A 20,116-nucleotide genomic window follows, 5' to 3' on the forward strand; every position below is an offset into this window, starting at 1 on the left:
TCTTGTTCTGTAATTTACACTTTATGACACAATTCAACAAAAAAGACCTTAAAATAGGGTTCACTCCAAAACAAATAATAATCAGAAACTTATTCCACCCTGCACTTGTCTTTTATTTGCCAGATGACAAATTTGCTTCACTTCCTTTCCACAACTTTGGAAAATACAGCAAGTCTGTGCATGTACAGGTCCTGCCTGGAACCAAAAACTTTAGAAGTGAACCCCGACTTAAAATATAAACTCATCTTCCATTTATGTTTTAAGATAATGCTTAATATAGTTATGGTTGAGGGATAACATACAAAATTTGGGATCTGGTTTTCACTCGTCTTGAGTTTTTAGTTCTTCTAAATCATATTAATATTATGTCCGTTCTCAACTTGCATTGGGAACAGCTTCTGATTTTAAGATGACTTTTACAAGAGTATTATGAGAGATTTTGCTCACTAAATGATACATGAAGAGAGTAATGATTTCAGAGCTGTGTGTCCTATTGTAGCTATTTCCACTATCAGGAAACGATGGGATGACCTACTCGTGTGTTCCAAAAATAGTCAAGGATCTTTAAACCAAATCAATCTCATTGAGCTAAGCAGAAATGGAGAGGTGGAACACGCTCACAGCAGGACCCCGTTAGGTGCCCACCCCGGCACTGGAGCAGCAAATCCCATCACTCAGAGCACACCCATGGTGGGAGTTTCCCAACACAACCTGGGCATCACTGAGAGTCTCAAAAGCTTGTTTTAAAAACTGTCACTCAAGTTCTAGGCCAAAGAACTCCAGTGAGGATTTTGGTGGGCATCACTCCGTGGGCTTGCAGATACAGACCCCAGGAAACCTGGGTACTTCCTACCAAAAAAGTCTGAACTTGGACCATTCCAGCAGCTGCAGAGATTTGATCCTTGCTTTATTTAAAACTCAGTGATTTGAATCTGTGCTTTGCCAGTCACTCCTGCTCCTCTGATAACATGAGTAAACCCTTTTGGCTCTCTCTGTCATCGCAATCATTGCTAGAATTCTGTGATTACATTTATTGTATCTCACTTATTCCATAATATTTGCTGTTCCCCTCAGGACAGTACCAGCTGCTCTGCACTGAACTCTGTTTTGTGCACCAAGCCCTGTGTGCCCCTGAGATACAGTTCACTCTCAGAATGCTCAGCTGAGAGTCTCAAAGCCTTTACAGAGCGTGGTAACTTCACTAGATGGCAGTGCAGAGAAATATTACTTTATATAAATCTACTTTTAATAGGAGATGGAAACACCCCAGCAGGTACTGCAGTTTGTTAGTGCTGCCTCTGTGTTAACACCAGATCACAAGCCAGCAATGTGCTCACCCACACAAGAGTCTGGGGGCTTCTGCCCAGTTAAATCTCCATACCAACGTTTGGGGAAGCATGGACACTCTTTCTCCCAGCAACTCTCCTTCCTGAAATACTAGGAGAAGGAAAGTTTCGAAAGAAAACTTCCCTGAAAAGTCACAGCCACTGTCCCTCCAAGAGTCATAACAGTGATGCCATAAGCATGACGAAGAAAATGAGGGAAGGGTAAGAATGAGAAAGCAATTGGTTCAAATAATTTTGTGAAGAAAACTCTATATTATATAAAATACTTCTCATTCCCAAGAATTCCTTACAAATACGTGTTTGTTGGGACAATTTGATGTCCCTTATAGACAACTCAAGAAACAAAGCATAATTTTTCAGACTCCTGACAAAACTCCAAGATGAAATCCTTTAAGCAGCAAGTTCTGTAGCTTCTAAGGTTCAAAACCTTCAAAAATTCAGTGTTTTGAATACAGAGAACTGATGCCTGCCTGTCTTTGGAAATTAATACAAAACTAACAAAAAAAACAGAGTGGATGATTTCAGCCAAGAGCATTAATTCAATTCAAACATTATCCTCTAAAACCAGTGGAACTGTCTGGCTTTATTTAGAATGTTCACAAAACACAAATTATCATTTAGCACAATAAGGAGATGAAAAAAGTTTAGTTTCTTCTAGCATCAGATGGAAAAAAAAATTTTCTCAGGTTTGTTTCTTGCTCTGGGAGAAATATAAAGAAATCATTTCACTGCCTAATCACACTTCCCTATGCTGTTCTTGCCTTTATCTTAACAGTGTCCAAGACTTTCCCCTCAGGGAGTGATACATTGTCCTCTGGCATCTCAGCTGCTCCCTCACCAAACTGTTTGCAATAGCAAGCAGAGATTCAGGATATTGCAAGTGCTGATAAAAAACAAACCCAGTTCTGTTGCAAGTGACTTCTTGACTTCTGCCTGCTAAGCACAATTCAAAGGTTTCAACTTTTAAAGGCAAAATTCCCTATATTTATTTTTGTGCAAATATGAGCAGATGAGAAACAATTCCTTATGGCATTCATTGTGTGGGATTTTCCTTACTTTTCCTGTCCAGTGTCCACTGAGAAACAGGAATATCTGGAGGTGCAAAGCCCCAGGGTTTCGTTAGTGACACAGTGGGTTGGATTCTCTGCATCTCACGCATGACTCTGGTCAAACAAACACACACAGTTCACAGGGCTGGCAGAGAAAGTACAACTTGTTGCCTAAACCAGCCTGACACAAAATAAACGACTGCTCCTCAAAGCATCAAGACATAGGTAAAAATAAGGAGTAGACTACGTAGATTTCTAGGAGAAAATACACTTCAAGACAGCTTGGTGGACTCCCCCAGGTTTTGATACTGTGACTAAATAGCTGAAATGTGATATAATTGTGGAACTAAATACATTCAGCAGAAATGCAAACCTGACAGAACAGTGATGCAACTTGTGCTCGCTCCAACCCCAGTTACAGGGAACTAATTTTCTTTTCACATTAACGTGAGAGAGCTTCATGCTGGATGCTCTGGATGACATTCATATGCAATAGGACAGTCAGGTACCCTGGTAAGAAGCCAGAATTCCTCTCTAACAGCCAAGATACTGCCAAAACAGACCTTCTAGTTTATTTATTGCCCTCATCCAGTTCCTCTTTTTAAACTGTTCATTTACCCTCACCGGAGAAAGATCTCAACTGCAAAATAAAGAGAACTGTTACACCTTGCCCTTCCTCCTTTCTCCCAGGCACACTCATAAATCACAGCACTGTGGATTTCCCTGGGAGCTGTGCCATCCTGTTAGTTTTAATTAAGTAGCCTTAAAGTAAGTGGCCAATCAATATTGATTCATGGGGGTCTCACTGCAATAACTCATCACAGTGTCTCGGGGCGTTACTGATGTGAATATGATACCTTGGCTTGCTCTGCCCACACTCGTGTCAAATGAAGATCAAGAGTGAGTTTTAGGAGCTGTTTTCTCCTCTGTAATGTACATCTGACTGAATGCAGAGTAGAATCTCTCTTCAAAACTGCACAAATATTTCCCAGTCTACTTAGTTTGCATTTAATTCCTCTGCACAGCACTTGAATTTTGTACTACCACCCAAAATGTCATGACCTGCATTGCCTGAGGTTTACAAGGAGGACTTGCATGATGGAGGCTGGTTAGTCACCATCTGACCATAACCTGCACAATGCTCTGCTTGCAGGGAGGACTGAAAATTGCAGTATAATAATTATTAAAATACATCATTGTAATGAGATGCTCTCTTCAAGATATACCTGTGTACAATCAATTCAATGCATTATTAGGTTGACTGGCACTTGCATATCAATATCTAAATTAAATTCATCTAACTCTGACAAACATGCTGTGACTTCCTAGGACTTCAAGCATGTTTCTCTCCTCTCTAAAGGAAGGTAAGGGTTTAATTAAGTTGTGTCTGTAGGTAATTTTTGCCACCACCTAGTTAGCTGATTAGGGCCATGAAGACTATAATCTATTTTAAAGCCTCTCAGTTATCAGCTGATAGGTGTACAAGCTATTTTTATCCCCCATCAGGCCACCCAAAAGATTGTTGAAGTTTGAAGCTCTAATTTAAAACTACTGCATATTTTTATAGGAAATTATACTATGCCTTGATCAGGTTCAGAAGCTTAAATAACAGTGAAATGGAGTTGAAGACAGAGTGCCAATTTACAAACTAAACTCAAGTTTTACACATCAGTAAATCCCTGACCAAAGTGGATTATAATATAAAACCCTGACAGACACGTACTTACAACATAAGCAGTGAAAGAAGGCAGTATTTTTATTATCAATCCCAAAGCACTTCTCTCTCAGAAACATATTTCATCTCGCAGCCTCTCATTCCTGCTCAGATTGGTATTACCTTTTCTAGCTAGTGTTTTAAAATCAAATATTTGAGTCAGGGATATACAGAGCTTATTTAACTTCTCTGCTACCTTTTTCTTTCACCAGCAGTGAAAATTTGCAGTGCTGTGCTGTTTGCTGTGGGCCCTAGATGGGAGTTTTCAGCTTGCACAGTCACACTCTGTATGTTTACTATGCAAAACAGTTATAACAGTATGTGGGAATGAAAAGCCATAATTTTTGTGGAATTGAATGAATTGTACAAATTTTACTTCTGAATTGCTCTGGAAACTTGAAATTGTTACATAATTAAGAAAGCCATTGAGATGTCTTTCCAGCCTTTCATTTTCTGCCTTTGATGCATTTGCCACTGGGGTTTTCACGGAATATTCATCTTTCCATATGGTTTCATTTACATTTCTAACACAAGAGACCCAGTTTGCCATCGTGTGTAGCTCAGGTCTCAATTGTGGGTCACATCTGAGGAGGGGACATGCAGCAAATGAACAATTCCAGCACCTCTGTGGTCAGCCCCGCTCAATAATTGCTGCAGTAGCTGCATTTTGCTGTACAGATGTTGGTAATTTGCTATTGAAAACCACCGGTATCAAACTGTCAGAGTCAAGAAATGGCTTTAATTATTTCCTCCCTGGAGCAGCAACAGCCATTACTTGAGCACTGCCAAAGTTGGAATGTGTTTGTGAGGGTGATTTCTCAGTACATTCAGTGCAGGAAGCCTACCTGCACTTGCCAGCTCTTTGCTCCCTTGTCCTGGAAAAACTGGGCTGGATCATCCGGAGACCACCTCCGCCAACTTTCAGGATTTTCCCCAACCACTGAAGACTAACTTTTGGTTTTTCTGCTTCACTGAGTCCTGAAAACAGAAAATAAATCAGACAGAAAGCCCTTGGAAATAGCAATACAGGAAAAATATTCTCTGGAAGAGAATAATTAAATAAAAATCTCAGAAGCTACAGAAAATTTGGTGGAAAACTGTACTGATAAAGAAGGTGAAGTCACAGGGCCACTGCAGCACTGCCCAGGTTATTATCCCTACTTGCAGCAGTGGGCATAAATAAAACCAAAGTTGAAACCACACAGCTTAAAAAAACATATATAAAAATTCAAGAGCAGGTCAAAACATTTTTAACATTTTATAGCAATTTCAACATTATTCTCTGTCCTTCATCAAATAGATCCAAAACCCAGAAAAATTAAGAACTGATGTTAATGTGAACGTTTCCACAGGAGCCTGCAAGGGGTTTTGGCTCGTGCTTCAAAAGAAAACAAAACCCCTCCAAAATAACTCTTGTGCAGTACCTCTGATTCCTCATTCCCGTGCTGTATCCATTTGGGAAGACAATCTAAGCTCTGCACCTCCACAGGTTATCTTGTCTCTGAAGTGGGATAAGGTTTTTCTCCCTAAATAATTTGAGGGCTTTTTGTGCCTCTGACAGAGGATATTAAGAAGCGCTGATGTGAAGTTTTCCTGAAGTCCAGGGAAGTTTATCTCCCAGAAGCAGAGAATGATGAAGGTGTTCATGCAATAACCATGGGATTGGCCAGCAATGAACTACTCCTCCTTTGAGGTGCACACTTGGGATATCTCTGCACAGGGAGATGGAGCATGTTTTCCCACGTGTTCCCACCTTCCCTTCTGCTGACTGCACATCCCAGACCAGTCCAACATCACAAGTGTGGCACTGAAGGGCTCTGGGTTGCTCTGGAAGGATGGAAGGCTGGGAGAAGCAAAACAGGGCTTATAAAAAGAGGAGGAACACTATAAGGAAAACCAGTGTAATGAAATATGTTGGAGTCTCTTTGGAAATACTTGCCAACCTAAAAAGCCTTTAAGTCTGTAAGAACTCACCTCCAAGTTGTTCAGCACGATTGCTAATAATTTACGTAATGTTTTTTAAGTATATATAATAATTTATCTAATGTTTTTCAGTACCATCAAGGAAGAGGTCAAAGAACATTTAAACTACAGTCAAATTTACTTGATTTTTTTATTCCCTTTCTTTTTAGGTCACCAATAACATTTAAAAATCTAGCGAAAAAAACCCCAAAACAAAACAGTTCCCACTTTAAAACAAGCAGCTCAGAAAAGAGAGAGGGAAAACAGGTTTTCTTTGCACCCCAGGGAAGTCAAGACCTACAGGTTCTGTTGAGTTTGTCATTAAGAAATTATTCCAACCAAACCTGTGCAGTGAATATTTCTGTGTTATCACAGCAGCGATAACAAACACCACGTGTCAGAAGCAAAGGCTGATGGCCATTGATGAAGGAGATTCCAATACTGGTTAGGAGAGGCTGGTGATCAATAGCTGTTATCCCTCCGTGACAGCCAGGAGCATAAGTAACAAGGAGCTGTGGAATGCCGTGTGGTGCCTCTGCAGGGGCAGGAATTGCTCCGGTTCCAGAGGCACGGCCTGTGTGTGGCACGTCTTTAACCACGACGCTGATCTCCGCACACAGAGTTTGGTGTCAGCCACAACTCACCCACAGCTGAAACCACTTTGGAGTTTTGTCGGGAACGACAAGATTTGATGAATGGAGATGAACGATTAAAATATTTCAGCCTTTCTAAGTCCTCACACAACGTGACGGCAAATAAGCGTTCAAAGAGATTTATTTTTGTTCTGAGCAGCTGGAGATGCAGAGCCTGCCGTTCCTGAGGGAGTCCCAGAGACCTACTTGATGATGGGAGTGTTTCACAGCTGGAAGAGACTCGGATTGTTAAACAATGCCTTGAGCTGTAACATATTTTAGTGACCAGACTCCTAAAACCCCGAGGTCTCTAATTGCCTGCAGGCACCTTTGTTATCACTGGAAACCCTGAGCTCCCATCTTGTAACACGGGGCAGTGTCTCAAACACGGAATTCAATTACAAGGAAATGATTCCAGAAAACAAAGACCAAGCCAAACCACCCCTTTGCACCCCATTTTTGTGCTGTCAGAGGGGCAGAAGGATGAACATCTTCCTTGCACAGGAAAACTGATGTGAGAATTAATTTGTTTTCCTACCTACGGACAATATTTATTTACAAGGCAGTTACTCAATTACAAACATTTCCATTTTGAATTTGAATAGAAATTAAACCTGGGCAATGCCAGGGGAACATTTGTGAAGTCGTGATGACAAAAGTAGAGCTTTTCTCAAGTGTTTTATGAGCCACATGCACATTTAAAAATCACTTTGAATCTCTCATCAAAGATTTAATTACGGGCTCTGCGGTGATCTGGATTACCAGGCCCTGATTATTTCTGCAAAACGTGCCACATTAACTTACACATGATGGAGTTGCAGACTTAAATGGCTTTAAAGTATTATAATTAAAATTAAATAACCATAAACAAAACTAATGAATAACATTTTCTGGTTCGTATCCTCAGTTTTTAGGGAATTTATTCACTAGCTGATTAGAATGCCAAAAGTAGTCGTTTTCCATCATGCAATCGGAATCAAACTACACAAAGTTCCAGTACTGCTCTGAAATTAAAAAAATCCTTATGACTGCCTCAGTTTTATAGAAGAAAAATACATTAACAACGTTTTTTAGAAGGCAAAAAACCCCCAAACTTCACTAAATGTGGCATCTTTCTAAAATTTCGCTAAAAATATTTCCTAAATTTCTTGTTTAGTTCGGTTTTAATTCTGTGGCAAGCTATTTTTGGGGATATTGTTCACATTAAATGCATTTGCCTGAAAAAGTATTATTCCGAAAATCTAATTTTATTCCTATTTCAAGCAGTCGGTGACACCAGTAAAATTAGTCTACATAAGAAATAGGTACAACTCCCTTGGAAAATTACTCTTTTTTAAGAGCCTTGTACCCAACTACCATGTGATAAAACCTGTTGTGACACTTTGGGCCAAGTTGAAGCAGCATTTTATATGACAATAATGTGTTATTCTTACCCTGTTTTGACATGTTTTAGGGCTATGCATGTTTTTGGTTAGTAATTTTCAGTGAGCATCCTGCTGTCTTGCCTCAGCACCTTGTCACAAAACAATCCCAAGTTCTACTTCGACATTTTCTTCCCCAGAAATACAGATTATGTGGGATGTCTGACTTACTGTACAAAGACTAATTGGCTTATATAGTGCCCAGGCATCCATCACATTTTAAAGGCAGAAAAATTTAATAGTTTTGAAATACAAAAAATGCTAATAATGACAATTTTGAAGCCATTAGTTCTCAAACTCCTGGTAGTGTGCATGTTCATAGGTGAAGAGAAACTGAGGGAATATGAAGAAACTTCAGCTCCAAAGGTGGGTGAGACCAGTGTGCAAGAACTACCCAAGCAAAATAATCAAGAATCAAAAACCTCCCTGAGAGATTGACACAAAACTCTGCTCAAAACTGACCCCCCATCCTTTGCAAGCCCTCAACTTCCGTAAGAATGAAAACCAAAAAAAAGTCTCACCCTTTTGGAGGTGGAAAAATGGGAGAGCTTCTCTTCCCTGCGGGTGTCTCACTCCTGCAAGTTCCAGCAACTGCTGGTGTTGAGGTGGCTCTTCCCCTCAAGAGGTTAAGTGGAAATAGGTGTAGATGATGATGAATTTAATTACCACCTGAAGCTCAGGCAGGATCAGGCCTATAGGGAAGCAGATTTCAGTGTGTCCTCAGCTGTGGAATGAGAGACAGGTGCAAGCTAAAAAAAAAAGCAGGCCAGTTCTAATCACTCCTCTTCAATGCAGCTGCTTTAACAAGAGCACAGAGGGGTTTTTTTGGACCATGCTTAGAAAATGGGAATTTCCATCTTTTTGTTCTTAAAGCACTGTGCAGAAAGGTCACTAATGCTGGCAGTGGCTAATCTGTGACATCTGAGCAGCCCCTTAATGGGGCGAATTGCCTGTATAAATAGCCCCAGCGGCACTCACAGCCCAGGATCCGCTCAGAAATGCTTTCATTCATTTCCTGTTACCGGGTTGGTCTTCCAGTGCCTCTGGATAACTTCCTGGCAGCTCAGTCAAACCCCATGTGCAGACTGGCATTTCCACAGTTGTGCCTTTGATTCGCAAGCCAGCGCTTGATGCCTTCTATTGATCACATTCACCCACCTTCCTCAGCAGGAGCTGCCTGGAGACCCTTCCTGGTGCAATCTGGTCCGACCCCAGGAGACCAGCAGTGGCATTAGTGCCTCCTGTCCACCATCTGCTCACTGTTCCCTTTGTATTTACCAGCCCATGGAGTCCTCACTGTGCGAGGACTCCGTGCCCTTCCTCCTCTGGATGATACAAATATGTTGCTCCCTTACTTCCCAGGGTACATTTATGGCTCTTCACTTTTAAAGGATTTGCTGTTCAGTAGCATTTGAATGACCAACAAATACTGATGCCAAAAAACCTTGAAACTGGAGCATTGTTTGGTAATTTGGCTTTAAATACAGTTGTCACACACGTGGGATTTATAGTCAAAAGATTCATTTAGTAAAGGCAGTTGCAGAAAGAGGTGTTTGAGCAGCAGAACCCAAAATTCACGTGGCAAACCTCAGAGTAGGGTCTTCTTTCCCACAAGGCTGTAATATCAGGATTATGAGCTCAGTTTTCCTGACACCTACAAGAGTTCTGATGAAGTGTAACTAAACTCATTGACCCCCTTGATGGAGAACATGTACTGCCCTCAGGAGAGAGAGCCCAGTGCCGGCAAGCGATGCAGCTTTTGTATCCCTGTGTATAGCTGAGACTGTACTTCAATCCAGGGAAAATCCTAGCAGCTTGAAGGCAGAGGGAAGGAGAAGCTCTTAGGGCTTCTCTCCTGAGTCCCAGTGCCCACCCCCAGGTAGGTCAGTGGAGGTGGAGCAGAGGCAGGACCCCGAGTGGGTGGTCTAGGCACTGTCCTTGCTCCCCCTCCGCTTCCCAGCTGTCAGTTCGACACCAGCACACCAGACAGGTCAGTGACAGAGGCAGGGCTAAGAGGGCAAAAAGGAAAATACAGCATTTTATGCCACATTTTGGACCATATAGCTTTGGTGTGGAGGTGGAAAAGTGTTCATGGCCCAACCTGCCTGTACTCCATCTGTTTGCAACAAGATCCTTGGTCCCTGTGTAAGCAGAGGGAAAAGGGATGGGTTGTTGGTTTTTTTTTTTTATTGCACATTCATGAAGATTTTGAAAGGAGGAAACCAAGCAAGCCAAAATTAAATGTAATTTTCTCTTTTTCCCTATAGACTCAGTATGGATGGATGCCAAACCACATTTTGGAGGGGTGAGAAAGGCCCAACATCTGCTTCTGGTGTAACTGTTTGTATCTTCACTCTAAGAAAATTAGGTTTGAAATAATCTCAAATTGTCTGACACCTGTATCCTATTAGAAGTGACACATGGAAACACCTTCAGCGCACTGAATTTAGCACCGTGTCAACAGTTTGAAGTTAACAGGGGAAAGAAAGGGTAAAACTCATTGCTTCCCAGCTCCTGCTGACACAGAGCTTGTGTCATTGCACAGGATCGATCCATAAATGTAATGGGCTTTGAATCAGTAATTGTAATATGGGCTGTGTCCCTGGCTCTACTGCAATTACATTCAGTGTGCACCCCAAGGTGACTGGAGGATTTTGAGCTCAGTGCAGGCTCACCTGAGGGCTGGGTGCCAGCACGTGGGACACGGACACAGCAAGTCCAGGGACGTTTTTTCCTCAAGTTCAGCTCCAGTAACTTGTAGCTTACGGGACTAGTGAGCAGGTCACATTTGTCCCAAGAAAGGGAGACAAATTCCTGCAAGAGAAGACAAATCCTGCCTGGCACAGAGGTTTATTGGGTTTTAGAGAAAAACCAAAGGAATTCTGAAGTCACACAACTGGTTTTGCTGCAGGCGCTGAAGGGATTGATTTTAAACTCTCTTCCCAAACCTATGTAACCTCCCACTTGCAAATTCCTCACTTTTAGGAAAAGATCTGGTCGCCTTTTCCCAGGTAACATACTGACAATAAGACCCAAGTTATTCTGAGAAGGACATTTGTTAAAGTTCATAAAACTTTATGACTTCTATAAAATTTATACTACCTAAAAATACACTATCCATTACAAAGACAAATGTCTACCCATTCATTTTTAAACATGTTCCTTTGAGAACTTTTCAGAGACTGTTTTTTAATGTTAGTCTGAGAGTAAGGGAAACTGTTTACTTTTTAAAGAGTATTGTTTTTCAGCAGATCTGCATCTTCAAGGAGCGATGTCTGGAGTCAAGGAAACAGGACACACTGAATTTTAACATGAATTAGGGCATAGTAATGAAAAATATGCTAAAAATAGGAAAATGGCAATAATGGAAAGATAGACCAATGACACTGATGCATTTTCTACAGAGTAGAAAGCAAGCAGGACCCTGTAACAAGAAAGAGTGTCAAGTACAAGTTTAGGCTTTCTTTAACCCCAGGACAACCAAATGAACTTCCTAAATAGTGTGGCACTAGTGACACTAAAGAAAGGACAATATGTAATATTTTACATGCACCCATAAGCTGAAAAATACGATGGAAAACTTGCAGCACAATGAAACCTGTTTGAGGTGGAATTTATTACAAGGGCATTTTAGAGAAATTTCAAGCCCACTTACATTTGTTATTAATATAAAGCGGAATCCCTTCTAATTTACTGGTCAAACAAGACATACACTGCTAAGGTCAAAGTCTCCTAAAATGCTTTAAAACCTAGTATTGACCATTTTCTTACCTCATGCACGAAAACTGCCTTATAACTTCATCCGTAGATGGCCCCAGTGCATAAAAACACAACAGAGAAGAAGAATTTCTGTCAAGCTGAAACAAGTTCCCTCCCATTGGTACCATTTAATGCTTTCTGATTTATGGAAATGTTATTCAGTTCATCTTCCTAAAAGTTCACTGGATTGGAAAAGTAAAAGGGTTGTTCACATTATACTTTCAGTGGAAAATGTTTATGAGAATATGATTATGGAGAAAAGTGCAAGCAGACCAAAAACATCATAATACATAAATGGGCATTTTCAATGCTATCGATCTGACTGGTTTGTTCTGATTTGCTTTCTGAAAGGTTCAAATTAAAACAACTGATCCTATTCACTGACTCAGGAAGCTCCTGGTGTTGCTCAGGGCAATGCAAGTTGAATCCCAGTTGAGTTGGAATGAGCTGGTTCCCAGAGTTCATGTGGAGACTGAGCAGCTCTGCCAGCCCAGCGCGTGCTCAGTGTTCTCAGAACACACTCAAGAGAGCGTTTGTCTGGCAGAAGTTACTCAGCAATTTTGAGCAGCTTGACCACAATGTGTTATCACCAACAGAGATTTTTCTCCACTGAACATGCAAATGAAACTTTTTCTGAGAAAATGTGGTCGTGTTGCTTTCAGACACAATTTGAGGGCAGATCGCTCATATGCTGACAATATGAGCAAATATTGATGCTGGTGTTGTTTGGAGAGCAGCCCCATAACATGCTGCATCTATCAAACAATTACCTTGTCAGTAGCTCTTTAAAGTCTGGAAACATGGATGTGCACAAGCAGCTCTGTTGATCCATGTCATTCCCCACACCAATAACTTGCAGCTGGAAACCAACAACCTAATTTGTACCTTCTTGGGCCATGAGATGTTCTGACAATTTATTGTGCACAGGAAATCCAGACTTTGGAAAAATAGTTTTTTGCTGATTCTCTGTGCTTCTGGTAGATTTTTATTGCACTCTAAGCCAGGGATTGCATCGCTTAGTCCATAAGGTTGAAATTATTCTGAATTTGGTTATTGGTTTGTGCTTAAGCAAGACTGAACTTCAGTTCAGTACGTATTATTCCTGACATAGAAGGGCTATTTTTTTATTATGGTCATATAGAAAATCTTCCTCATACTCATCACAATGAAGTAATTAAATAGATGAGCAAGAGAAATCCATTGGTTACATGAAACTTATTCCTTCACTTCTATTCTTGCCTTTTTTAAATGACAGCTGTTTGGAACAAGGATCCTGCTCCTCAGTAACAAAACAGCCAACGTTAACTTGTCACTCTAGTAGGAAAAATAACAGCCAAAATGCTGGTAACCACATCATGTCATTTGCTCTGTTATGGAGTGTTTGGATAGCAACTGTGAAGTTGCCACTTTTTACAGCTTTTGAGGATTTATGAAAAAAACTCCCACTAGTGACTTGTCCAAATTTTGATAACAGAAAGAACAGCAGACTTGAGGGGGCATTATCTTATTTTTACAAGAGTATAAAGGAACACAGACCCAGGGCTCTGTCAGTCCTAATAACAGTGGGGGTTTCCAGTGTCACAGTGGTTTCACTAAATTGAGTTTAGATGTGCTTTCCAATTGAAGCAGTTACAAACTGCTCCAGAGCCATCCCTGCCTGCAGCAGTTTGTTGGATAGTACCTGGAGATAATGGATTGACAGTGTTACTGACTTGGCCAAGAGCTCAAGGTCATTCCCCCTCCCCGTGCCGGTGATGTACAGCAGCGCTCGGCTCCGCTGATGGGCTCATCCTTCTCAGAGGCACTGACCAATGTGAGCAGCTGCCTGAGGGGCTGTTTGATCTTCCCACTGCTTTGCAGGCAACACCACACTGCTCAGGGGGGAAAAAAAAGAACAGAAAAAGGAAAAAGCCCACTATTAGAAAAGATTTCTCAGCAAACGTAGCCGAGCCGTGCCTGACCTCCGTATCTTCGCTTGTTCCCCAAAGGCAGCACATGTAAGATATTTCCTGTCTTTCATGTTACTGACTGGAATGCATCATGAAGCCCAAATTTGCAACCTGCTGTCTGTTTTAGTCATTAGGCATGACTTTCTTTGTCTCCTGATGTGAGCTTAGGCGAACTGCTCACTGTTGTAATGCGCAATTTTTTCAATATTCCCTCCCTCTCCTAGACAAATAAAACAAAAAAACCCAGCCAGGCCAAAAGCTGAAATTCAGTCATCAGCTGAGGCTGCTGTGTCTTAAAGTATCTTATTCCTACATCAGCACATCCCACCCTGCTCTAGACCACCAAAACATTAGTCACAGCAGCCTCCACCTGTTATGCAGGGGCCAAAATTCAAAAGTTAATGAACAATCATTACAAGCAGCCACTGGATTTCAAAAGAGCTTATCTGACAATCTGAAAGGTGGAGTTCACTGGCTGCAGCTTGGTGCTACATTCACTCATCTGTCAGTAACATCAAGCATTGGGATCTTTATATTATTTTTTACAATTGCATCCACTCTGCAGAGACACACAGTAAGGTATTTAACTACTCTTTGCCAGCTGCTGTGTCTTGGAATACTATTCACAAAACAAACAGTTACTCGGTATTTCAACCTCTGACCATCTTGAAAATCAACTGAAGACAACTTAGAAGGACAATAAAATACATATAGCATGTAAAATGCAGGTCTGCTGTGTTTTGATGCCCACAAATGGCACAGAAGTACTGGTTACGACTTTGCTCCACTAATATTATATATATATTTTTTCAATATATGTGTTTAAAATAAAAGAAACTCTTAAATCCCTGACTGTATCTATACTAAGCCTTCTGTATGAGAGAAAAGAACTAAAGGTGCACATGACAAACTGATACCCGATTTGAAAACCAGGCTGGCGAGAGGGATCTCAGCCTGACAAAAAGTGACCTGTGGGGCTGCACTGCCACTCCAATAATGAAAGTTTATTTCATGAGGAGCAAAGAACTTGATTTCCTACTTATTTTTGCCCTTCGTCCTCTAAGCCTCCTTCCAGTGCCATAAGCTGGGCCATCTGCTCTTCCCCTGCATGGGAATGTGTGGCTGGATCCCTGCAGTGGTCAGTGTGGAGCTGGAGCCACGGGCTGGCCCAGCAGCTGCTGTCAAACCCACGAGGTAACTGATGGTTTCTGATGGTGTTTCTGTCAGTGCAGCTACAAACATGAATCCCTTCCTTCTGTCCAGCTCCCAGTGCTCCTAGACCTCATAGGCAATTAGGGTGATTAAGTCCCACCTCAACTGGAATGGCTGAGGGCCTTCCCAAGGTTGGCTGGGTTAGGAGCAGCCCACTGCTCTCAGCACAAACACCCAAACCCTCCCAACAGGCATGAACAAAGTTGCATGAACAATTCAGCAGCTACTTTGTAAATTATGAAGCTGCTTTTTTCTTGTACAGTAATTTGGCATCAGTCACCGCAAGAAAGGGGAAAGAACCTAAAGGTCACCTCATCCATTTATCTGCAAACACAGTTGTGTCATTAATCCACGTCCCTCCTCTGAGTCAGGCTTTGTTGGTTTTAATGGTTTGGAATATCAAGACAGAAAACCGATAGACTACCTGCCAGTTTTCTAGTTTAGTTAAAAATGTTGGTCCTAAGGGAGAGAAAACACTGAATTTAGTTCTATAACAGCATGAGTTTCAGTCTTTCCCCTTTAGGAAAAGTTGCAGGATCCCAGACATGAGTCACCTCTTTGGAAGAAAAGGGTGGAATATTACAAATATTTTTGCCCAGGGGCTTCACCAAGAGGTGGGAGGATTAATGGAAAGTGTCTGCTCATGCCATGCATCTCCCAGGCTCACCATTTCCAGCCTTGCCCATTTGTTTAGGAAGCTGTGAGTTCTGGTGGAATAGGAATGCTCAGGCAGTTTATACTGTTGTGTTCCCAGTTGCAAATAACACTGTGCAGTTCAGTTCAGCTGTAGAACATGGGCTGATAGCCTAAATTATTATGTTGGGATTTACTTTCCCTATAGTTCAAAGTAATTAATTGACTCTCATTACTTGCTTTAGTTCTGGATTTTCTCATGAGTTTTAAACAAATCCTAAACAGATCATTTTGGGGAAGCTTTCATAGTGAGGATTATAAACATCTCTAAAGCAAGATCCTCGTTAGGAGGCATTTTCCTCTAGTTCAGTCTATTAAATATATCTGAAAACAACCAACAGAACAGTAAGATCTTCTTGACTGACAAGCAGAAATTATTTACTTGCTTAATGGTTCATGGAAACTTGTGTTCCCAGCAGTCACAAGAGTTAATTATAAAGCCTTGTATCAGGTTAATAAAACCCAAAGAAACCCCACACCCTCAAAACTTCAGACTATATGGCAAATCACTGTCATAGACAGAGATGTAAATACAAACCTATGTATTTTGAGGGAACTTGGAGCCAATCTTCTATAAATTGCCTAAATTACTCAGTGCCCACAGACCAAAGCCAACTGGATAAAGGAAAAAGTGCTCCTTGTTTTCATCATTGAAAGAAATATGACTGGGCTGAGAGGAAAACAAGACTGGCACGTTAAATATCACTGTTAGGAAAAGGACTACTGGTCTGATTGTAACTCCCATGGGATTCAGTCAACTGCCTGCAACCATGAGATTGGCACTGCTTAAATTCCCAGCTTTCCAGAAGGATGAAGCTCACTCCCTATTCATCTTTGCCACCATCTGAAGAATTAAGAGAGTGGCTGGTGATGAAGAGCCAATCAATCATGTTTATAGTGACAAGCATGGCTGTTATAAAACAGATACTCTTACAGCACAGGGTAACCTCCCCCAAGCTTTTTCTTTCTTCATTAAACACTTGTTGAACGTTCAGCTCAGGTCCCCTGAAAACATGTCTAGAGAAGTGCTGATCCCAGAAATAAATCCCTTTCAGGGACATGCAATACAAGTTGCCTGCAACATGCCACTTGCAGGTTTGGATCTACATGTACTGCTGTTCTCACAGCTGAGGTCATGCAGTTATTCCTTAAAGAAAGGCTTTGAAAAGTCTTCAGGAACACCCAGCTGTCTAGAAGAACAGCTAACAGAGATATTTACCTTTGATTTAGTCAATATTTGGTTCATCTGAATATTTGCTCTTTACGGTGGAATGGCTGAGGACAGGGAGCAATTAGGAAATTTCTGGACCAAGGTCAGCTCAGGCACAGTCAGTATGAAATGACTGTCAAAGATAACATTCAAAGTTTTCCAGGGGACTAAGGAAAGACTGTGGAAGGAAGGAATGTGGGCTGAAAAAAATAGGAAGGCTTCAAACCAGGGAGTCTGAACTGACACACAAACTCTTGTCCTGGAAACAATGAAGTCTCTAGGCAAGACAACCAAAGAAAATGAGTCTCTAAATGTTAAAGCCAAATTATTCTCCCTTGTGTGGAGAAAGAGAATCAGAGGCCTAGAGTAAATACTTGAGTCATCTGATCCACATGCTATAGCCACAACTCATTAGGTATCTGCTAATTACAGCTTTGAAAGATGCCATGGAGTGACACAAGGCAGCCCTAGATGTATTTAGTTAGTTTTACAACTGAGGAGCCTAAGAAACCCTTGGGTTCTTTCCTACAGTCAACAGCTTCAACAAAGAGCCTCTACATTAATTGCAACCACATCTTGTCTATTTTTATATATGAGAAACACTACAATCCTTTACAAAAGCCATAAAACAGCCATTATCATTTAGGGATGCTATTAATCAAGGCATTCTCAAGCGTTTCCCTTCTCAGCTCCCTTGCCTAGATTGCAGCCCAACAGCTCGTTGGTGTTTAACTAGAAGCAGTGTAGCCATGGGCAGCCCCTGCAGGAAACACGGAGCTGTGACCCCTCCTGCAAAGGGGAGACCCTCAAGTGTCTGCGGGCAGTGCCAGCACTGGGAATGTCAAAAATGATCAAAAATACCTACTTCATTCTGAAAGTACCCTTCATATTGTAGGCTTCTCTCCAACACTCCTGGAAAACCAGTGCAACAAGCAGAAATGAAGCTGAATTCTCTTTGCACTACCCCAAACAGGTTATTTCTGGGATCCTGGAATACTCAACTGAAGATTACGAAAAGCTTTCTAACATGAAGGGCAAGTGGTTTGCCTAATGAAGCTGAAGGGTTGTCATTATTGGAGATACTTAAGGACAGCTCAGACAAGCCTCTGTTAGGAACATTAGTGTAAATATTCTTCTTTGGGGCAGGAGTATGGATTAAATGATATCCTACGATCCTTTCTGACTGCCTGACTCTACCACTCACCAGCCTACCCACCCTGCATCTTAAAAGTTTTCTGCATCATTTTTAAACTTGCAACCCCTGAAGAAGACTGAAATCTCAGTTACTTAGTAATAAAAAATGAAAAATAAACCCCCCCTAAAATAAATGGGATTGTTATCTGATAGAGAAGTAAAAAATGAGGCCGAAGAAACACATGATGAAAGAAGATACCAGAAGCACAGCAGTATAAATTAGGAGTCACAACGGCGATATAAATCCTGGGAGCAGGTTGGCAGAAACCTGACATTTTTCATTTCTCCACAAAGCCATTATGCACATCTACTGAACTAGAGAATTAGGACTAGTTCTGCCAGTTTGAGTCATGGCAAATTTAGGGGAGTTGCAAAGCTGCCCTGTCTTTGGGTTCACATCAGACACCTTCACTCTCCAGCAGCTTATTTAGTGCTGCAGTAGATTGGCTTTGAAGCATCACTGAAACATTTCTCAAGATGTCTAGAAAACAGTCCAGTGTTAGAGGAGTGAGTTATCTTCTTTTTTCCTCTGTGACAAATAAAATAGGAACTGCTTAGGTCAGACTGGTGCGCTGTTTAAAGCTCCTGCTTTGAGATGTGCTTCTGAGCCTCGACACCAGCAGCCCAGGGCCAGGGCACCAGTTACCAGGAACACAGAGCCAAAAGGGACCTCGGTTGGTCCTTCCCCCTGCCTAAAACATCCTGCACACAGGAAGAGGATGGCTGAGCAGGGCCAGCCAGCAATAGCTTGGTTCTTCCATGTGGTTTTATGGGGCAGTTAACTTTTATTGCCTGGTAATTACTGAGGAAGGCTTAGACAACCTGGCTCTCCAGCCCACATGGCAGCAGACTTGTGTGGGCACTCAGCTCGCAAAACTCAGCTGCATCATAATGTTTCAGAGGGGAAAGCCAGTCCATTAGCAAAGCCAAGTTCAAGAATACAGTTTAGCCATACTTTGGTACTACCAGTAAAGGACATACCAACTCTCCAGTTAAAACAAAAAAAAAAAAACCAACTTGCAAAAAGGATCCAAGGTATGGGCTGCAAAGAAAAAGTACAAAATAGCACCACCACCGAAGCTGGTACAACAAGGAGTGAAGAAGAGGAAAGAGAAGGCCTTAGAAGAGGAAAAAAGCATAAATACTGAACATACTCATTTTGCAAAGGAGAAGCAGCACAACCCAGGGGTACAACAGCTGTTGTTTAAAGCATTGGGAATTATTCCCAAGGAAGTCATTTGATATTTCCTCCTTCTTTACTGTTCCCCACTATGGTACTATCTCTTCACATCCTCAGTGTGTGTGAGCAGAACACATCAGTACTTGTAAGATTAGTTCTTCTCTGTAGAGGCACTGAATGCTTTTGAAACCATGGTGACCTAATGCCAGTTAACTAGTTTTGATTCTCTATACCTGTTTTAAACTTTACTTAAATCTTAAAGCTAAAAAGATATCAAACAATCCTAAACCATGTGATAAACATATGCCAAAGTCATATAATTTCCAATCTCTTCTGTTCATTCTTTGCAATAAAAAGAAAAAATTACAGTTGATTTACTGTGCACTCAAACTTTGGGAGAATCCAGGAACATGTGGGATCAGTTTAGGTCAGGATCAAAACCCCATAATTTAGCTGAGAGCAGCTTCCAAACTAAGCTCATATTTTTTCAGACTATATTTATAGTGCAGTTACTATGTGCCAGTACATCATTAAATGTCCTAAAAACTAAACCCACCCTATTCTTTATGGGGAGGGTTTTTTTCCCCTTAAGTCAGAAATACCCATTCCAGGATAATTCTGGACAGGGAGAGAGAGGACTGACTTGGATTTCCACCACCCCATTTGTGATACAAAGCTGTCTCTCGTGGGCTGCTCTGTGTGTCTGACACAGATAATGATGCAATTCTCCAACATTCTGGTTTCTGTGCTGTGTGTTCAGCCACATGGTTCTGTTTCAAAGTCTGATTATTTCCG

The 20,116-nt window shown here is 41.3% G+C and overlaps 1 long non-coding RNA gene across 1 annotated transcript in view; it reads right to left on the reverse strand.

Annotated features, from left to right (window-relative positions):
* Positions 1–20,116, reverse strand: part of LOC113954496 — a 36,672-nt gene that overhangs the window by 9,197 nt on the left and 7,359 nt on the right. The window contains exon 5 of the long non-coding RNA XR_003530236.1: positions 4,955–5,087. This is a non-coding gene — a long non-coding RNA (uncharacterized LOC113954496). The remainder of the gene's footprint in view (positions 1–4,954; positions 5,088–20,116) is intronic.

The sequence above is a fragment of the Corapipo altera genome, unplaced genomic scaffold (genome assembly GCF_003945725.1).
Source record: "Corapipo altera isolate COAL_440 unplaced genomic scaffold, ASM394572v1 255, whole genome shotgun sequence".
In the NCBI taxonomy this organism is placed as follows: Eukaryota; Metazoa; Chordata; class Aves; order Passeriformes; family Pipridae; genus Corapipo; species Corapipo altera.